This window comes from Stegodyphus dumicola, chromosome 2 (genome assembly GCF_044657685.1).
Source record: "Stegodyphus dumicola isolate Sdum_Otavi_A_Nest chromosome 2, ASM4465768v1".
NCBI classification, from domain to species: domain Eukaryota; kingdom Metazoa; phylum Arthropoda; class Arachnida; order Araneae; family Eresidae; genus Stegodyphus; species Stegodyphus dumicola.
Window position 1 is genome coordinate 110,477,250 of NC_140769.1, and position 19,924 is coordinate 110,497,173.

The window sequence follows — 19,924 nt, forward strand, 5'->3', positions numbered from 1 at the left end:
AGGGAACGTTATGCTGTTCTTAAAAAAACTCCCGACCGCGAAAGAAACATCTTCCTCCCAAGCAGTGGGAAAGCTATACGAATTTGCAGTATAAGGATATGTGGTCCGAAGAAGCCTATCAAAAATGTATTCGACAATGTAATAAAGAGCAATACAATTTCCTGATCTACGTTCTCGTCCGTTTGTACACTTATTACGCGTTACCTGAATCGAAACGTCCCCCTCCTCTGGATATTATTGTGCAAGTATCTGCCGGAACGGGTAAATCTTTCCTGATCCAAGCTTCATACCAAACTCTGATTCGAACGCCTCTTTTTAGCGAAGCGTGCTCGGTTCTCAAACTCGCACTCAGTGCTCAAGGAGCGGTCTACATTACGGGAGATACTTTGCATCATGCCCTGCGTCTTCAAATGACGGGACTTTTGTTCGACCTCTGACCCAAGAGACTTTAGACTATTACAGACCCCTGTATGCTCCTTTACGGATGGTGATTTTGGATGACGTTTCCACGATCGGATCCAATTTATCTTCGCGCCTCGACCAGCAACTTCGACAATTGTGTCATGTGCCGGATAAGCCGTTTGGGAATGTGCATATAATTAAATTCGGAGATTTGCAGCAGCTCCAACCGATTCGCGACACGCCCATTTTTTATTCTGAAGGGTGGTGGACGCCTCAATCCACGCTCTACTAGGAACTAGTCGAATGTATGCGATTCTCTCTGGATTACGAGGAGAGACTCGATCGTTTAACGAGAAATCACTTTTTAGAACCGGACGATGTGGCATTTTTCCAGTCCCGCGTTCGCAGTTTCGACGAAATTCCTCGCGAAGCTATTATTCTCTGTTTTTCGAGCAAGGATGCAGGGAAATATAATATGAAACGTCTCCAATCCCGAGGGACGTACTGTTCGTGTCTGGCTCGAGACGTGATTTATTCCGAGAGCGAAAAATTGCGGAAGAGGATGATGAAACGGAGTCGACATTTACATCGATCTCAGATGGCGAATCTCGAATCCGTCCTCCATTTACAAAGAGGAGCGCGATATCAATTGACTAAAACGCTCGATAGATCCAAAGGATGGATGAATGGAGCGATTGGAACACTACACCAAATAGACCAGGATGAAGACGGAGTTGTGACGCGTCTCTGGCTGCAATTTTCGAATAGTCTAGCTCTTATCGATCGCGTCTCCATTCGTATTGACACCTGTTCGACGAAAAGACTCGCATTTTATCGCGAACAGTTTCCTTTGATGTTAGCCGAAGCGATTACGGCTCATAAAGCCCAAGGAGCCACCTTTCCGTCGATCGTAATTTACATGCACGGACCTTTTAATCGATTTCAACAATATGTCGCTTTTTCTCGAGTGACTCAACCCCAGGGATTGTATATTCTGGACCAGTTTCGTCCCCGCATGAAATTGGCGAGCAAGCAAAAATACGAGGAGGAACTGGAGCGATTGCAAAACATGTCCCGGATTCCGTATGATATATCGGCTCGAGAAGAGAACCAAGATCCGTACGAGTTTCTCATGAACCTTCTTCAATGTGGAAATAGTCTTTCCTTCCATCTTTCCAATAGAAACATCTCCCAAGAAAAAGAAGTCGTCAAACTAGAAGAAAAACCTTCTTTCCATGTAAAACCTGTTATAAAATGTCAATCTTAAATCTTTTTTTAAAAATTCAATAAAAAGAAATATTCTCCATCAAAACCCCTCCATTCTTTCAAAGCTTCACAAAACGCTCAACAATGTCCACACAATGGGAAGAGAAAAATCGATCTCTCAACGGTCCACACAACATGTTGACTCCTCAAAATATGTCTCTCCCAAGTGACAGGATGCTTTTTCTTCAACGGCTGACACTCATCTAAAGCCAAACTGGGAATGCTTAAATAGATAAGCGAGAGTTTATTCTTAAAAAAAATGGCGCTGTCTTGTCAATGGAGAATCGAGTCGGCTGGGAAAAAATTTTGAGAGCCGGGAAAAAAAAATTTCTAACACTTAAAAAAAAAAAAAAAAAAAAAACTTTTGGTTAATTTTTATCATGTCTTCTAGACATGATAAAAATTAACTCTACCCTCCTTTTGTCTGGGAATGTTGTCTCTCCGTTTCTAAAAATAGACCACAACCCATTCTTGGAATTTTATTCTTTTTAGAAAGGATGAGTGATGGTCTATTTTTAGAAACGGTGAGACAACATTCTCAGACAAAAGGGGAAGGTAGTTAATTTTTATCATGTCTAAAGACATGATAAAAATTAACAAAAAGTTTTTTTTTTTTTTTCAGAGTTAGAAAATTTTTTTTCCTGGCTCTCAAAAATATTTTCCGAGCCGACTCGATTCTCCAATTGACGACACAGCGTCATTTTTTTTTAAGAATGGATTCTCGTTTATCTATTTAAGCATTTCGAGTGTCACTTCAGATGAATGTCAGCCGTTGAGGAAGAAAAACGCAGATTCCCATTTTCTCATTTCCTTCAGAGAGAGAGGCCTAGATTTGCGAGACTCGATGACATTTCAAGCACTTTTTGTTTAAGCTATTCGACTTCATATTTGTCTGACGTTCAAGAGTATGATCTCTCGTGGATGGATCTCTTCCACCTCATTCTCTTTCCAATCGATATAGAAGGGGAAGGGGAGATTTTTTTTCCCTCATGGAGGATGTCTCCTGAATACCGTTCAAAGAGTCTATGGAGAAATTATATGGTCAGAATCACGGATTTCCAGGGCAATCTGCTTCTCAGCTAAAAAAAAGGATCTCTCTTTCCCAGTCTGTCTTCGATTGCCTCGTTAACTGTGAAACCCATCGCTTTTCCGATTTCATGGTTCTCCCAGTATAATCAGACAGTCGGTCACAAAAGTATTCGAACACCGGTACCCTATCAGAAAATGACAAGATGGCGTTTTTTTCTCTTTTCCTCTGTGTGTCGTGTTATTCCATCCTAGGTTTTCTTCTCCCCCCCCCATCTTGGAAAAAAACTGGAAAAAATTGGTCACGATCTCTTTTTGAATGGGGAGATGCCATTTTGAGAAAAAGCTGACGACCCTATCTTGGAGAATGAACATGACCGCTCTACACACCCTTTCTCTCTCTCTCTCTCTCTTTGAATTGGGAAGCCATTTTGGGAAAAAGTAGACGACCCTATCTTGGAGAATGGAAATGAACGCCTCTCCCTCTCTCTTTGAAATGGAAAGCCATTTTGGGACCCTCTATTCTTGGGGAGGGAGAAAACTGAAGTCTGCATTTCGCTGTCTCTGAATACGGAAAGCCCTTTTGGGAAAAGCGGACCCTCTTCTTCTGATCTTGGAGAACTGGAAATGAACGCTCTACACGATCTCTCTTTGAATTCAGAAGCTATTTTGGGACCTTCTAATGTTGGAAAACTGAAATGAACGCTGTACACCTCTCTCTCTCTCTTTCTCTCTTTCTCTGAAATGGGTAGTCATTTGAAAACTCCCTAACTTTGGAAAAAAACAGAAATGAACGCTCTACACCATCTCTCTTTGAAAATGGGGTGTGTCATTTTGAGACCTCCCTCCCTTAAACTTGGAAAAAAACTGAAATGAACGCTCTACACTTTCTCTCTTTGCACATGGGTAGCCCTTTGGGGACCCTCTCCTCTTGGTATATAAAAAAAAAGAACTGAAGTGAAGGCTCTACACAATCTCTCTTGGAATGGGATCCATATTTCGGGGAACGTGGATCACCTCATGATGGAAAACTGAAGTGAACCACCAAGATTGGAATCTATATAATATTTTTTTTTAAATTGACATCATGACCCTCCTCCAATTTGTTATTAAAAAATTGTTTTTTTTTTGTTTTGGTTTTTATCCCATTTCCGATGTGATTTCAGAAATGCAATTCCATAACAGTTCAATTTCATTCGAGGTTAAATGATCTAAACAGTCTTTGACCCACCCATCCGTATGATTATTTTCTTCTCCTTCCTGTTGCACCAAATTTTGTAAGTCCATATAATCATTCCATACGGGAAGGGCTGGATCCTCACGAGGCTGTCTTGAAACACTTGGAGTCTCTTTGGGATGAGTGGAAGGATCTAGGTTGTCTGGACCCGGCTGCGTATCTACCTCCATGATTTCTGGACCCGTTGGAACTTGTTTACCCGGCTAAAATTCTACTTCCATAATTTCTGGACCCGTTGGAACTTGTGAACCCGGCTGTGATTCTGCCTCCATGATTTCTGGACCTGTTGTAACTTGTGGACCCGGCTGACATTCTACCTCTACGATGTCGGGACTTTTTGAAGCTTGTGGACCCGTCTGACATTCTACCTCTACGATGTCGGGACAGGTTGGAGGAGAAGAAGAAGAAGAAGAAGAGGATACTGGAAGAGGTTCTGTCTGTGAGGAGTCCAAAAGAGGTTGCCTGTTTGAACAAGTCGGGGAAGAAGAAGAAGAAGAAGAAGCTTCTGGATTCTGAAGCGGATCTTGCACGCCAGGTAGGTTCCGGTAAGTCGACCGTTTTTTAAGAGGTAATTTTTTTTCTTCCTCCTCATCTTCAATTGTGATGACTTCAATTTCATTCCGTTGCCGGGTCGATTTTGTTTCGGGAAATAACGGTTTGGTCCAGCTCCTCTTATCATCTAAGGAAGGGATGGGTAAAGGTGGCGGAGGGTTTTCTTCTTCTTTTTCTTGAAACATCATCGGCGATTGGAAAGAAATCTCCTCTTACAATTGTTTCCAAAGCGAGTACGAGCACCGATCGACGAGAAAGAGACTCTTCTGGGTTGTGACGATGAGATATTGCGTTTTCGGGGGAACGACATAGTTTTGAAAAGGTCTTAGAATATATTTCTTATATTTCATCCTGTCGCTGACTTTAAAACTTCTTTCCTTCGGATTGGGGGACGATGATTCGTAATAGGCGAGAGGAGCGGCTGTGGTTTGAACAATATGAACTTCGTCTTCAGCCGTCGTTCTCACTCCAAACGTAAAATATCGTTTCGTGAGAAAAATATTCTTCCACCGAAAACTCGTGCGCGGATCCGTATATCGCCGGTCTGTTTGAATGGGCCGTCTCAAAGCTCGATCCATCCGATTCCAAGAGAAGGGAGATTCCTCTTTCGTTTGTTGCGATTCGAATAAAGTTCTGTATATATTCTGAACGAGCAGGTTGGAGGATTCGACATCTTGGTTGAAAGAAACGATCGCTTGATGAGGTGGTAAATGCGGAATAAATGTCGCACAATGACACGCCAAAAAAATTTTCAAGTTGGAGATTTGCTTTAGCGTCTTCAAATCCTCCCCGTTCGAAATCCGCTGAGTTCGAAAAACGTCTAAGAGCGACATGGCTCCCAATTTAAAAGAAATGATCTCGCCCAGTACTCTCGTCTTTTTATATATCTATATAGACACACACAGACACACATAGAGGCTCTATGACGTCCGTTTTATTTGTTTTTTTTTTTGTTTCTCTCTTTCTCTTCTTTCCAAGAAATCTTATCTCCATGACCTCTTTTTCTTTTCTTAAAAAGATGAATGTGTGTGGGAATGAGGAAGTGAAAGTAATAATTTAATAAACAAAAAATTATCCAACCATGACCTTCTTTTTTTTTTCAAAGTCATCCTTTCCAATCCAAGGACGTCCAGAGATAGAGGAAGCAGGGAGAGGAGGAGGAGGAGGGAAGGGAAGGTCACACTCTCTTTCTCTCTATAAATAAAAGGGGAGAGCCCCAAAGTCGTATTTTTGTCCAAGTGGATCATGAGGAGGCATCCCCAGCTCACTACGTGTATTCCTTTCAAATATAAATATGTTGATCTTTCCTTTTATATCATCCAAGGAGTCGTTTACCTGAAAGCCTCCGATTTTTCAAAATGTGCGGGTTATTATACCGTGGGGAGTTATCAAAAGATGCGGGACGAATTTTTGTCCGACGAAAACGTGTTGATGGCTCGTGACATTCCACCTTTGGATGCACAAATTTTGTTAATGAAACGAGCCAAATATTTTTACACGTCCCACTTTCTAACCGTCTCGCAAATTAATAGGATTATGGATCGTCTTGAGAAGACAAAAGGGATTCTCGTTCATTTTAGTGAATGGTTGCACAAATGTTTGCACGAACCTCTCTCGATCGAGAAGACTGGGAAGAATACCTATTATATTCTTCTCGAGGACTCTCCTCCTTCGTCTCATCTTAAGGAGGCCACGACTTTTGAAAAACTCCTCGAGCAAGAAAAAATAGAATGGTGGAACAACTACCCCATCCCTCTCCCCGAGCATCAAGAGGAGCCTGTTCAGAGGAAAAAGAAAAAACCTTTCCAAAAGCCTATCCTCATCCTCCTCGATAATGATGGGGATGAGGAGAAGCCTGTTCAGATTCCTCTCCGTTTGTCAAAACCCGTCGAGGATGAAAAACCTCTGCCTTCCTCAAAACCCCTTGAGGAAGAGAGACCCCTCGAGAAAGAGAGATCTCTCCCATTGTCAAACCTCCTCGAAGATGAAAAACCTCTCCCTTTCTCAAGACCCCTCGAGAAGGAGGGACCTCTTCCTTTATCAAACCCCCTCGAAGATGAAAAACCTCTCCATTTATCAAGACCCCTCGAAAATGAGGGACCTCTCCATTTGTCAAAACCCCTCGAGGATAAGAGAACCAAAACTTCTCTCTCTTTCGAAGAGGAGGGACCTCTCAATTTGTTAAGACCCCTCGAGGATAAGGGAACCAAAACTTCTCTCTCTTTCGAAGAGGAGGGACCTCTCAATTTGTCAAGACCCCTCAAGAATAAGGGAACCGAAAATCCTCTCCCTTTCTCAAGACTTCTCGAGGAGGAGGAGGAGGAGAGACCGCTCCATGTCTCAAGACAGGACCCCCCTCTATCTCTTGAGGATCCGAGGGAAACGATTCCTATTGAAAAACCATCTATCGACAATCCCCAGAAAAGGTCTTCGGAGGAGATTAGACTTCCATGTAGAAAACGAATCTGCCACAATCATCATCATCATAATAATAATAATATACCCCCTTCTCAACAACAGAATCCTACAACATTTGCAGATAAATGCATTCAAACCAATCCCTTTATAGTAACCCTTTTGATTGGAGAACCCGTGCATTAGCCTCGGAAAAAAAATGAGATTCTAGACTGTTTCTATGACCAGAATGTTAAGCCAATAGATAGGTCTAGCTCAGAATTTTTCTTTTTAAAAGAAAATAAATAAATAATCCAAAGACTATTCGTAAATATAAATGGTAAAGTCTCGAGTCGGCTGAAAAAAAATTTTCAGAGCTGAGAAAAATTCTCCAACTCAAAAAAAAAAAAAAAAAAAAACTTTTTGTTAATTTTTATCATTTCTTAGACATGATAAAAATTAACGACCCCCTTCCCTTTTCGTCTGGGAATGTTGTCTCACTCTTTTGAAAAACAAATCGTGATTCATTCATGGAATGATTGCCATTAGCGAAAGGATGAGTCATGGTCTATTTTTAGAAAGGGTGAGACATCCTTCCCAGACAAAAAGGGTGGGTCATCATGTCTTAGACATGATAAAAATTAACCAAAAGTTCTTTTTTTTTTTTTCAGCTCTGAGAAATTTTTTTTCTCCCAGCCGATTTGAGACATTACCATTTTTTTTTTTAAGAATGATTTCTCCCTGATCTATTATTTCAAAATTCCAAGTTTCGCTTCAGAACCATCTATGCTGTTGAAGAAGTAACGTGATATATGTATTTTTTAATGAGTTCTGTCAAGATTGAATTGTGCAGGATCGACCTTGCGAATTTCTTCTCTGTGTCTTTAAATAATAATGATACCGAACTGCTTTTTGTAGAGCGCAATGGAAAAAACCTTTTGTATGGTTAGGACAATTCATGTGTTCGATCCCATTGTATTTGAGAATCTCTTGCGTCGATCCCGAAATGCAATAAATGGATCTTTGCAACCATTTCTCTAAAAACCGCCGTTTCATTTCTCCTCGCACCCAAATCATGGAAAAGGGTTCCGTCAACATCGTTAAAACCCATGGAAAATAACTGTACGGAATTTCTCCTTCGTACCACGACAAGCCGTGATAATAATCACTTGCCCACACAGCGGTTCGTTTTTCTTTCTCGGTGAGCATTTGCCATGGAAACGGGGGTTTAAAAACAAATACCCCTCGAGAAGTACCGTCCAATGTGAAGTAAGCCAATTCTTTCACAATAAAGGCTCCTTGAGAATCGTAGAAACCTTCAAAGTCGAGCACGAGTTCCATGTTTTTTATTTCTTTTTCTTTCCAAGGTGACCTTTATTATTATGATGATGGATGTGTATTGAGATACGCACGATATTATTCAAAAAACAAATATATATATACGAATGTGACCTTTCCCAGAATTCATACGACCTGTCACGTGCAACCTTCTCTCTCTCTCTCTATAAAAGAGGAGACGGCGAGAGAACGCTATCCATTTTTTCCTTCAGGACACACAGCGAGAGAGAGAGAGAATTTTGTTTTCTTTTTTTCCTCATTTGAAGAAGATGGACATTTTGAGTGCCAAACCTCTCAAAGATTCCTACATTATTCTGGACATGGAATACTTTCACTGTTATGATGCAAAGACGGGAGATATATGTTTCATCTTGAAAGAACTGGGCTACATCACTTGCGATTTAACCTTATGCGGATCCATGATTTTTCTCCCTCCTGTCCATTACGATGACTTATCGTCCCGCGATCAAACTGTGGTCAACCAGACTACAAATAACCGACACGGCCTGCAACGGACCGAGGGTCGTCTTTCCTACGAGCATCTTCCTACGATCCTGAAAATGCTGACCGAAAATGTGGAGACGATCTACGTCAATGGATACGATAAAGCCGAATTTTTCAGCAAGCTCTGCCAGCGATCCGTTTACGAGTTTTACATCCCAGGGAAAACCGAGTGGCAGAACAAGTCGAAATGCACGCGACACCAATATTTCCAAAAGATGATTCATTGTGCCGAGAACAAGGTGAGAAATTTTCGATACCATTTGATGGAGGGTAGTTACGTTTTTCGGAAATTACATTCTTACCCCTCCGAGAGCAAAGCTGTCGAAGACGAAGAGGAGGCGGAAGAATCTCCCCAGGAGAACTCGTGCGACGATGAGGAGGAGGAGGATGAACTTTCTAATAATAATAATAAATGTCTAAGTTGGGATGCTTTAGAGACCCAAGAATATTGGTCTCAACCCTTATCTCACCTAGACCTGAAAGAGGATCCTCAAGTGTACTCTTTGTGGTCCTCTTCTAAAATTTGGTCTTGGAGAGAACCCTTGAATGTTCATGAATGAAATGGTATGTAAATCCCTAGAGAAAACAAAATAGAAAAAAAAGTTCCTTTTTTATTGTAATATGTTGATTTCTTTCCAATCCCATTTCTTTTCCATAACTCCACCCCAATCGACGAGAAGAAGAATTTTCCAAGTTACACAAGACGTAGAAATATTTCACAAGAATTTATAAATTACACGCTACCACATGATATATGTATAGAGAGAAAAAACCCTCTGTTCTCTAGCCAATACGTCAAGACTTCCCTAAACTAAGAGAGACCATGAGTACCGAGGAAACCTTAGCAGAGCAAGTGGAAAGACTTTCAAAAAGATTAGAAGAGTTAAGACGGGATAGATTTACAGTTCCGCCGACTAAAGAGGAAACTATCATCGATTTCAACAAACCGCTGTACTTTCATCCCCTACCCCAAAGAAAGAGACGAGTGGACTCGCCGTTGAACAGTTCCAATGAGAAACAAAATGTCACTTATTTGAATAGCCAATTTCAACACATGAATATTTCATAAGTATTTTTTTTGTTTTTTTCCCTAAAGCGTAGGGAGATCGGATCAGTAGTTTTTCCCTTTTCATCGTCGAAAAGATTGGGAGGAAAAATCTTTCTCAGCTCTCTCAGAAAAATTTTTCAGCCTAAAAAAAAAAAGAAAAAAAAAACTTTTTGTTAATTTTTATTATGTCTTAGACATGATAAAAATTAACTCTACCCCCCTTTTGTCTGGGAATGTTGTCTCCCACTTTCTAAAAATAGACCATGACTCATCCTTTTAAAGAATAGAATCCAAGAAAAGACTGGGTTCTGGTCTATTTTTAGAAACGGTGAGACAACATACCCGGACGAAAGGGGGGTGAGTTAATTTTTATCATGTCTAGAAGACATGATAAAAATTAACAAAAAGTTTTTTTTTTTTTTTTTTTTTTACATCTCAGAATTTTTTTCTGAGCTCTGAAAATATTTTGCCAGCCGATCTCATTTCGTTATCATTTTTTTTTATTTTAGAATTCATCAACCTTGTTCCTCCTCCCCTCTCTCTCTCTCTCTCTGAGGAGTCTATACAAACGGATCGCCAGCGAGCTCTTGTTCATTTCAGACGAGTGTTTCGCCTTGAGAACGGAAAAAAAATACAAAAGCCATGCTGCTCAAACTGGAATATAACGATGACTATTACGTGCACGCGTATGTGGATCTAGGATTCCTGTACTGGAATGCCAAAGATATCTTGACTCTCTTGCCTACGAACGTCTCGCATACGACGAGTGTTCTCCAAGTCTTTTTTCCTAATCGACACCATTTTCTTCGACTAGGCGATTTGGACAACTACTCCAAAGAATGGAGTCAACCGAACCAGATTGTCCTCACTTCGAATGAAGCGGCCTTCGTCGCTTCGAAATCCCTGCATAACAAGTCGCTGTTCCCTTGGATGTGTAAAATATTCATGAGACCTCTGACGAAAATTGAGGAGGACGGGGAAACGTATATCACCCTCCGAGAGACTGTGCAAGATGAACAAGAAAGGAAAAAGAGTCCTCTCTTTTTCATCACTCAATTCGGGATCCATCATCTCCCCAAAATCATCCAGAGACATCAAGCCTTCGTTGAAAAGTATCAGAAAGAGGATGATGGTGATGATGATAGTGATGATGATGATGATGATGATGATGATGATGATGCGATATGGTCTCCAGTCGCTTAAGGAAGGGGAAACGTTCTCCGCTTTCCCCATTCCATAGACAGGAGAGTTGAATCAGGAGACCAAAAAAATGGGTCTTGAAAGGAATGAGTGCATTTCAAAATGCATTCGATTCATTCCGAGACCCATTTTTTCGGGCCACTCTCTCCTCCAATCTTGGGAGAGGCAAATCTAAAATCTTGGAAGTGGATAGTGGAAAGCCGCGCTCTGATTATAATTCTGAGTTCTAGCATGGGACATTTTTTAGATCAATAAGCTAAACTATTTTTTTCTAGTCTCATATTCTCTCGTGACTAGGGTTCCAGATTTGGGTAGAGAGAGACACTGTTCTGAACAGAAACATGCAATGCTTTTATAGAAAAGTGAAGAGTTGAAAGTGAAAGCCGAAAAACGAAATGGGATCGGCTAGGAAAAATTTCTCAGAGCTCAGAAAAAAATTCTGAGATCTAAAAAAAAAAAAAAAAAAACTTTTTGTTAATTTTTATCATGTCTTCTAGACATGATAAAAATTAACTCACCCCCCTTTTGTCTGGGAATGTTGTCTCCCACTTTCTAAAAATAGACCATGACTCATCCTTTTAAAGAATAGAATCCAAGAAAAGACTGGGTTCTGGTCTATTTTTAGAATCGGTGAGACAACATACCCAGACAAAAGGGGGTGAGTTAATTTTTATCATGTCTAGAAGACATGATAAAAATTAACAAAAAGTTTCTTTTTTCTTTTTTTTTTTTTTTTACATCCTAGAACTTTTTTCTGAGCTCTGAAAATATTTTGCCAGCCGATCTCATTTCGTTTTTCGACGTTCCGAGCTCTATTTGTATTGAAATATACTGAAAACCGACTCAAACACCCGTTTTCAGTATATTCCAATATAAATTGGCAGTCCACAAAATAAAAAAAAAAGACATCATTTCTTTCTTGGATCGAGCTCTATTTGTATTGAAATATACTGAAAACCGACTCAAACACCCGTTTTCAGTATATTCCAATACAAATTGGCAGTCCACAAAATAATAAAAAAAAAAGACATCATTTCTTTCTTGGATCGAGCTCCATTTGTATTGAAATAGCCTAGAAATCAGTTCGAACGCCCGTTTTCAGTATATTGTAATACAAATGAAATGACATGAAAAATGCAAAAAGAGGAAACGTAGCCTACCTTGACGGAAATTCTATTCCAAAAGAGGAAAACTTGTATCCAGGTGGGCCCACAGCACGGCCGGAACTCAAGCGAATCTCGATAGATTGAAATCGATCCATTAAATAACATTCTTAACAAACAGTAAAGTTTTATTCACATCGAGTCGGCTGGGAAAAGTTTCTGAAAAATAAATTACCCCCCTTTTTAGTCTGAAAATTTGAAAATTGATGTCTTCAATTTTTGAAATTTTCAAATTTGAAAAATTGAAGACATTAATTTTCAGACTAAAAGGGGGGTATTTTTTTTTTTTTTCAGCTAGAGAAATTTTTCTCCGGCTCTCAGAAATTTTTCCGCACTCGACTGGATGAATAAAACATCCCCGTTTCTTTAAGAATGGGATCACTGTTCACTATTTCAGCATTCGACGTTTCGCGTCCAATAATAACTGCCGGGTGTTCAAGAATGCAGATGCACCTACTAGATTTTCTACAGAGAAGCTTGACTGGATGGAGAGTGGATAACTTTTTCCAAGATTCTCGACTTTGGACCGTCAAGAGGTAATGGATCTTTTTGTTTTTTTTTCTTTTAAGAAAATTTATGGATAGATTCATTTCTTTTTGAATGGACCTAGAAAAATAGGACAAAGTTCTTTTCCAAGATTGGATGAGAGAGGGACCCAAAAAAATAGGTCTCGGAAGGAATCGAATGCATTTGCACACATTCCTTCCAAGACCCATTTTTTTTTGGTCTCCTGATTCGTCTCTCTCTCTCTCTCTCTCTTCTCAGTCCATTTCCATAAATATAGGGAAAGCGGAGAACCTTTCCCTACTTATTTCTAAAAATCTTTTCTTTATTTTTTTTCTCCTGAGTTTATGTATATATCAATTCAAATACTTTTGAGAACGGTCATCCCAATTCTCTGTCGTCTTTTCGGTTTCATCGTCCCAACATTCAGTGGACATAGTCTCAGTAGATTTTGGAGCATGGGTCGTCTGTTCATTGTCCCAACACTCAGTGGACATAGTCTTAGTAGATTTTGCAGCATGAGTCGTCTGTTCATTGTCCCAACACTCAGTGGACATAGTCTTAGTGGATTTTGGAGCATGAGTCGTCCGTTCATTGTCCCAACACTCAGTGGATTTTGTCTTTGGATCCTCTGAAGATATTTTGGGGGTCTCAGGAGATTCTTTGGAAGGTTCGTCCCAACAGGCTGCTGGATCGTAATGGGGAATATTTTCAGGTATGTCTCCCCAACCCTCCGTCTTCCTCGAGTTATTGGAGGAAATTGACGACAAAGAAGAAGTAGAAGAGCCCATCAAGTTTAAAGGCGTATGCTCATCTGGATGTTCCATCACTTGGAAACAGGACAGATTATCCCATTTCTGGATGAGGTTATCGTACGCTTTTGGGGACGGATCCTTCTCTAACTGATCGTAGGCCTTATCAAAAGCTTGCAGAGGATTGTCTGCTTCCTCCTGAATCCTCTCCTCTTTCTCCGTTCCGTCTGGATAGACGTGATTGATATGAAAATATCCTTCCGAAATATGCCATCGATAGTTGCGCACTTTGTTTTCGGCACAATGGAAATATTTCCTCCTTTGATGATGTCGGGCACATTTTTCCCGATACTTCCAAATGATTCCATCTGGCACATAAATTTCCGTCACGGGTTTGTGATAATCCAAGGCTTTAGCAAAGAATTTAGCTTTCTGGCATCCCACCACATAAATCGTGGAGAAGCTGTGAGTGAGCGATTGGAGAATGCGTCCTAAATGGTTGTAGGGAATATGACCCTCGTTCCAACGAAGTCCGTGCCGGTTTCTCGTCAGCCAGGCATTCGTCTTTTGGTTTTTTTCACTCAGTTGGTGGAAGGGGTGAGGAGGAGCAAACGTCAACGATCCCACGGTCAAAAAATCTTTTGTCGCATAGCCCAATTCTTTTAAAACGTAGGTAAATTCACCCTTCTTGTGGTTGTAGGACTGGAAACCCTCTAGATCGGGCACGATAAAGTTTTCTGAACACGCCATAGCGATGAATACGGTGATGTCTCCCACAAACAGGAGCAAAAAAGAGAATCGAAAAGCTATATATGTATAACAGGGAAGATCTAGAAAGGAAAAAAAACAATAAAACGTTTTAGAGTCGTCGACTCTAAAGAGACATTTTTCTTTTCAAAGGGTTAAGAAGTTTCAAAGTTTCAAAGGTCTTTTTAAATGAAGTTATGATTAAACCATATTCATAGGACCAAAGGGACTTACCAGCTCAGTTCACGTCTTCTTCTGTTCTCTGAAGAAATCTCGAGGATTATACACACTTTTATACTCGCACGACATCTGTCGGGATCGCGACCCCATCTAAATGTCAGGGTCATTCCAACCTCTTAAAAGGATCGGAATGAAACAAACACTTTGATAAAAAATATATTTATGAAAAGATATCTGAGGGTCGTGAGAACATTTTCTCTCCCCACCACCCGCCTATTTCAAAAAAAAATAATAAAAAGTCTTTCTTGGATCGCGTCAAGATTACAAAACAACTCACAGGACTTGTTTATCTCGATCTCGTCAGGGTCACCGTTTCACATAAGAAGATGGATGGACCCTGAACTTTAGACACGATAAAAATTAACTCTACCCGCCTTTTGTCTGGGAATAAGGTCTCACCGTTTCTAAAAATAGACCAGATCCCATTCTTGGAATTCTATTCTTTAGGAAACGAGGAGTGATGGTCTATTTTTAGAAAGTGTGAGACAACATTCCCAGACAAAAGGGGGGTAGAGTTAATTTTTATCATGTTTAAGACATGATAAAAATTAACAAAAAGTTTTTTCCCATTCTTGGAATTCTATTCTTTAGGAAACGAGGAGTGATGGTCTATTTTTAGAAAGTGTGAGACAACATTCCCAGACAAAAGGGGGGGTAGAGTTAATTTTTATCATGTCTAAGACATAATAAAAATTAACAAAAAGTTTTTTTTTCTTTTTTTTTAGGCTGAAAAATTTTTCTGAGAGAGCTGAAAAAGATTTTTCCTCCCAATCTTTTTCGACGATGAAAAGGGAAAAACAACTGATCCGATCTCCCTACGCTTTAGGGAAAAAAACAAAAAAAATACTTATGAAATATTCATGTGTTGAAATTGGCTATTCAAATAAGTGACATTTTGTTTCTCATTGGAACTGTTCAACGGCGAGTCCACTCGTCTCTTTCTTTGGAGTAGGGGATGAAAGTACAGCGGTTTGTTGAAATCGATGATAGTTTCCTCTTTAGTCGGCGGAACTGTAAATCTATCCCGTCTTAACTCTTCTAATCTTTTTGAAAGTCTTTCCACTTGCTCTGCTAAGGTTTCCTCGGTACTCATGGTCTCTCTTAGTTTAGGGAAGTCTTGACGTATTGGCTAGAGAACAGAGGGTCTTTTTCTCTCTATACATATATCATGTGGGAGCGTGTGATTTATAAAGACTTGTGAAATCTTTCTACGTCTTGTGTAACTTGGAAGATTCGTCTTGTGTAACTTGGAAAATTCTTCTTCTTCTCGTCGATTGGGGTGGAGTTATGGAAAAGAAATGGGATTGGAAAGAAATCAACACATTACAAAAAAAGGAACTTTTTTTCTATTTTTTCTCTAGGGATTTACATACCATTTCATTCATGAACATTCAAGGGTTCTCTCCAAGACCAAATTTTAGAAAAGGACCACAAAGAGTACACTTGAGGATCCTCTTTCAGGTCTAGGTGAGATAAGGGTTGAGACCAATATTCTTGGGTCTCTAAAGCATCCCAACTTAGACATTTATTATTATTATTAGAAAGTTCATCCTCCTCCTCCTCATCGTCGCACGAGTTCTCCTGGGGAGATTCTTCCGCCTCCACTTCGTCTTCGACAGCTTTGCTCTCGGAGGGGTAACAATGTAATTTCCGAAAAACGTAACTACCCTCCATCAAATGGTATCGAAAATTTCTCACCTTGTCCTCGGCACAATGAATCATCTTTTGGAAATATTGGTGTCGCGTGCATTTCGACTTGTTCCGCCACTTGGTTTTCCCTGGGATGTAAAACTCGTAAACGGATCGCTGGTAGAGCTTGCTGAAATATTCGGCTTTATCGTATCCATTGACGTAGATCGTCTCCACATTTTCGGTCAGCATTTTCAGGATCGTAGGAAGATGCTCGTAGGAAAGACGACCCTCGGTCCGTTGCAGGCCGTGTCGGTTATTTGTAGTCTGGTTGACCACAGTTTGATTGCGGGACGATAAGTCATCGTAATGGACAGGAGGGAGAAAAATCATGGATCCGCATAAGGTTAAATCGCAAGTGATGTAGCCCAGTTCTTTCAAGATGAAACATATATCTCCCGTCTTTGCATCATAACAGTGAAAGTATTCCATGTCCAGAACAATGTAGGAATCTTTGAGAGGTTTGGCACTCAAAATGTCCATCTTCTTCAAATGAGGAAAAAAAGAAAACAAAATTCTCTCTCTCTCTCGCTGTGTGTCCTGAAGGAAAAAATGGATAGCGTTCTCTCGCCGTCTCCTCTTTTATAGAGAGAGAGAGAGAAGGTTGCACATGACAGGTCGTATGAATTCTGGGAAAGGTCACATTCGTATATATATATTTGTTTTTTGAATAATATCGTGCGTATCTCAATACACATCCATCATCATAATAATAAAGGTCACCTTGGAAAGAAAAAGAAATAAAAAACATGGAACTCGTGCTCGACTTTGAAAGTTTCTACGATTCTCAAGGAGCCTTTATTGTGAAAGAATTGGCTTACTTCACATTGGACGGTACTTCTCGAGGGGTATTTGTTTTTAAACCCCCGTTTCCATGGCAAATGCTCACCGAGAAAGAAAAACGAACCGCTGTGTGGGCAAGTGATTATTATCACGGCTTGTCGTGGTACGAAGGAGAAATTCCGTACAGTTATTTTCCATGGGTATTAACGATGTTGACGGAACCCTTTTCCATGATTTAAGTGCGAGGAAAAATGAAACGGCGGTTTTTAGAGAAATGGTTGCAAAGATCCATTTATTGCATTTCGGGATCGACGCAAGAGATTCTCAAATACAATGGGATCGAACACATGAATTGTCCTAACCATACAAAAGGTTTTTTCCATTGCGCTCTACAAAAAGCAGTTCGGTATCATTATTATTTAAAGACACAGAGAAGAAATTCGCAAGGTCGATCCTGCACAATTCAATCCTGACAGAACTCATTAAAAAAAAATACATATATCACGTTATTCTTCAACAGCATAGATGGTTCTGAAGCGAAACTTGGAATTTTGAAATAATAGATCAGGGAGAAATCATTCTTAAAGAAAATGGTAAAGTCTCGAATCGGCTGGGAGAAAAAAAATTTCTCAGAGCTGAAAAAAAAAAAAAAAAACTTTTGGTTAATTTTTATCATGTCTTAGACATGATAAAAATTAATGATCCTCCCTTTTTGTCTGGGAAGGATGTCTCACCCTTTCTAAAAATAGACCATGACTCATCCTTTCGCTAATGGCAATCATTCCATGAATGAATCACGATTTGTTTTTCAAAAGAGTGAGACAACATTCCCAGACGAAAAGGGAAGGGGGTCGTTAATTTTTATCATGTCTAAAGACATGATAAAGATTAACAAAAAGTTTTTTTTTTTTTTTTGAGTTGGAGAATTTTTCTCAGCTCTGAAAATTTTTTTCCAGCCGACTCGAGACTTTACCATTTATATTTACGAATAGTCTTTGGATTATTTATTTATTTTCTTTTAAAAAGAAAAATTCTGAGCTAGACCTATCTATTGGCTTAACATTCTGGTCATAGAAACAGTCTAGAATCTCATTTTTTTTTTCGAGGCTAATGCACGGGTTCTCCAATCAAAAGGGTTACTATAAAGGGATTGGTTTGAATGCATTTATCTGCAAATGTTGTAGGATTCTGTTGTTGAGAAGGGGGTATATTATTATTATTATGATGATGATGATTATGGCAGATTCGTTTTCTACATGGAAGTCTAATCTCCTCCGAAGACCTTTTCTGGGGATTGTCGATAGATGGTTTTTCAATAGGAATCGTTTCCCTCGGATCCTCAAGAGATAGAGGGGGGTCCTGTCTTCAGACATGGAGCGGTCTCTCCTCCTCCTCCTCCTCCTCGAGAAGTCTTGAGAAAGGGAGAGGATTTTCGGTTCCCTTATTCTTGAGGGGTCTTGACAAATTGAGAGGTCCCTCCTCTTCGAAAGAGAGAGAAGTTTTGGTTCCCTTATCCTCGAGGGGTCTTGACAAATTGAGAGGTCCCTCCTCTTCGAAAGAGAGAGAAGTTTTGGTTCCCTTATCCTCTAGCGGTTTTGACAAATCGAGAGGTCCCTCATTTTCGAGGGGTCTTGATAAATGGAGAGGTTTTTCATCTTCGAGGGGGTTTGATAAAGGAAGAGGTCCCTCCTTCTCGAGGGGTCTTGATAAATGGAGAGGTTTTTCATCTTCGAGGAGGTTTGACAATGGGAGAGATCTCTCCTTCTCGAGGGGTCTCTCTTCCTCAAGGGGTTTTGAGGAAGAGAGAGGTTTTTCATCCTCGACGGGTTTTGACAAACGGAGAGGAATCTGAACAGGCTTCTCCTCATCCCCATCATTATCGAGGAGGATGAGGATAGGCTTTTGGAAAGGTTTTTTCTTTTTCTTCTGAACAGGCTCCTCTTGATGCTCGGGGAGAGGGATGGGGTAGTTGTTCCACCATTCTATTTTTTCTTGCTCGAGGATTTTTTCAAAAGTCGTGGCCTCCTTAAGATGAGACGAAGGAGGAGAGTCCTCGAAAAGAATATAATAGGTATTCTTCCCAGTCTTCTCGATCGAGAGAGGTTCGTGCAAACATTTGTGCAACCATTCACTAAAATGAACGAGAATCCCTTTTGTCTTCTCAAGACGATCCATAATCCTATTCATTTGCGAGACGGTTAGAAAGTGGGAGGTGTAAAAATATTTGGCTCGTTTCATTAACAAAATTTGTGCATCCAAAGGTGGAATGTCACGAACCATCAACACGTTTTCGTCGGACAAAAATTCGTCCCGCATCTTTTGATAACTCCCCACGGTATAATAACCCGCACATTTTGAAAAATCGGAGGCTTTCATGTAAACGACTCCTTGGATGATATAAAAGGAAAGATCAACATATTTATATTTGAAAGGAATACACGTAGTGAGCTGGGGATGCCTCCTCATGATCCACTCGGACAAAAATACGACTTTGGGGCTCTCCCCTTTTATTTATAGAGAGAAAGAGAGTGTGACCTTCCCTTCCCTCCTCCTCCTCCTCTCCCTGCTTCCTCTATCTCTGGACGTCCTTGGATTGGAAAGGATGACTTTGAAAAAACAAAGAAGGTCATGGTTGGATAATTTTTTGTTTATTAAATTATTACTTTCACTTCCTCATTCCCACACACATTCATCTTTTTAAGAAAAGAAAAAGAGGTCATGGAGATAAGATTTCTTGGAAAGAAGAGAGAGAGAAACAAAAAAAAACAAATAAAACGGACGTCATAGAGCCTCTATGTGTGTCTGTGTGTGTCTATATAGATATATAAAAAGACGAGAGTAATGGGCGAGATCATTTCTTTTCCATTGGGAGCCATGTCGCTATTAGACGTTTTTCCAACTCAACGGATTTTGAACGGGGAGGATTTGAAGACGCTAAAGCAAATCTCCAACTTGAAAATTTTTTTGGCGTGTCATTGTGCGACATTTATTCCGCATTTACCACCTCATCAAGCGATCGTTTCTTTCAACCAAGATGTCGAATCCCCCAACCTGCTCGTTCAGAATATATACAGAAATT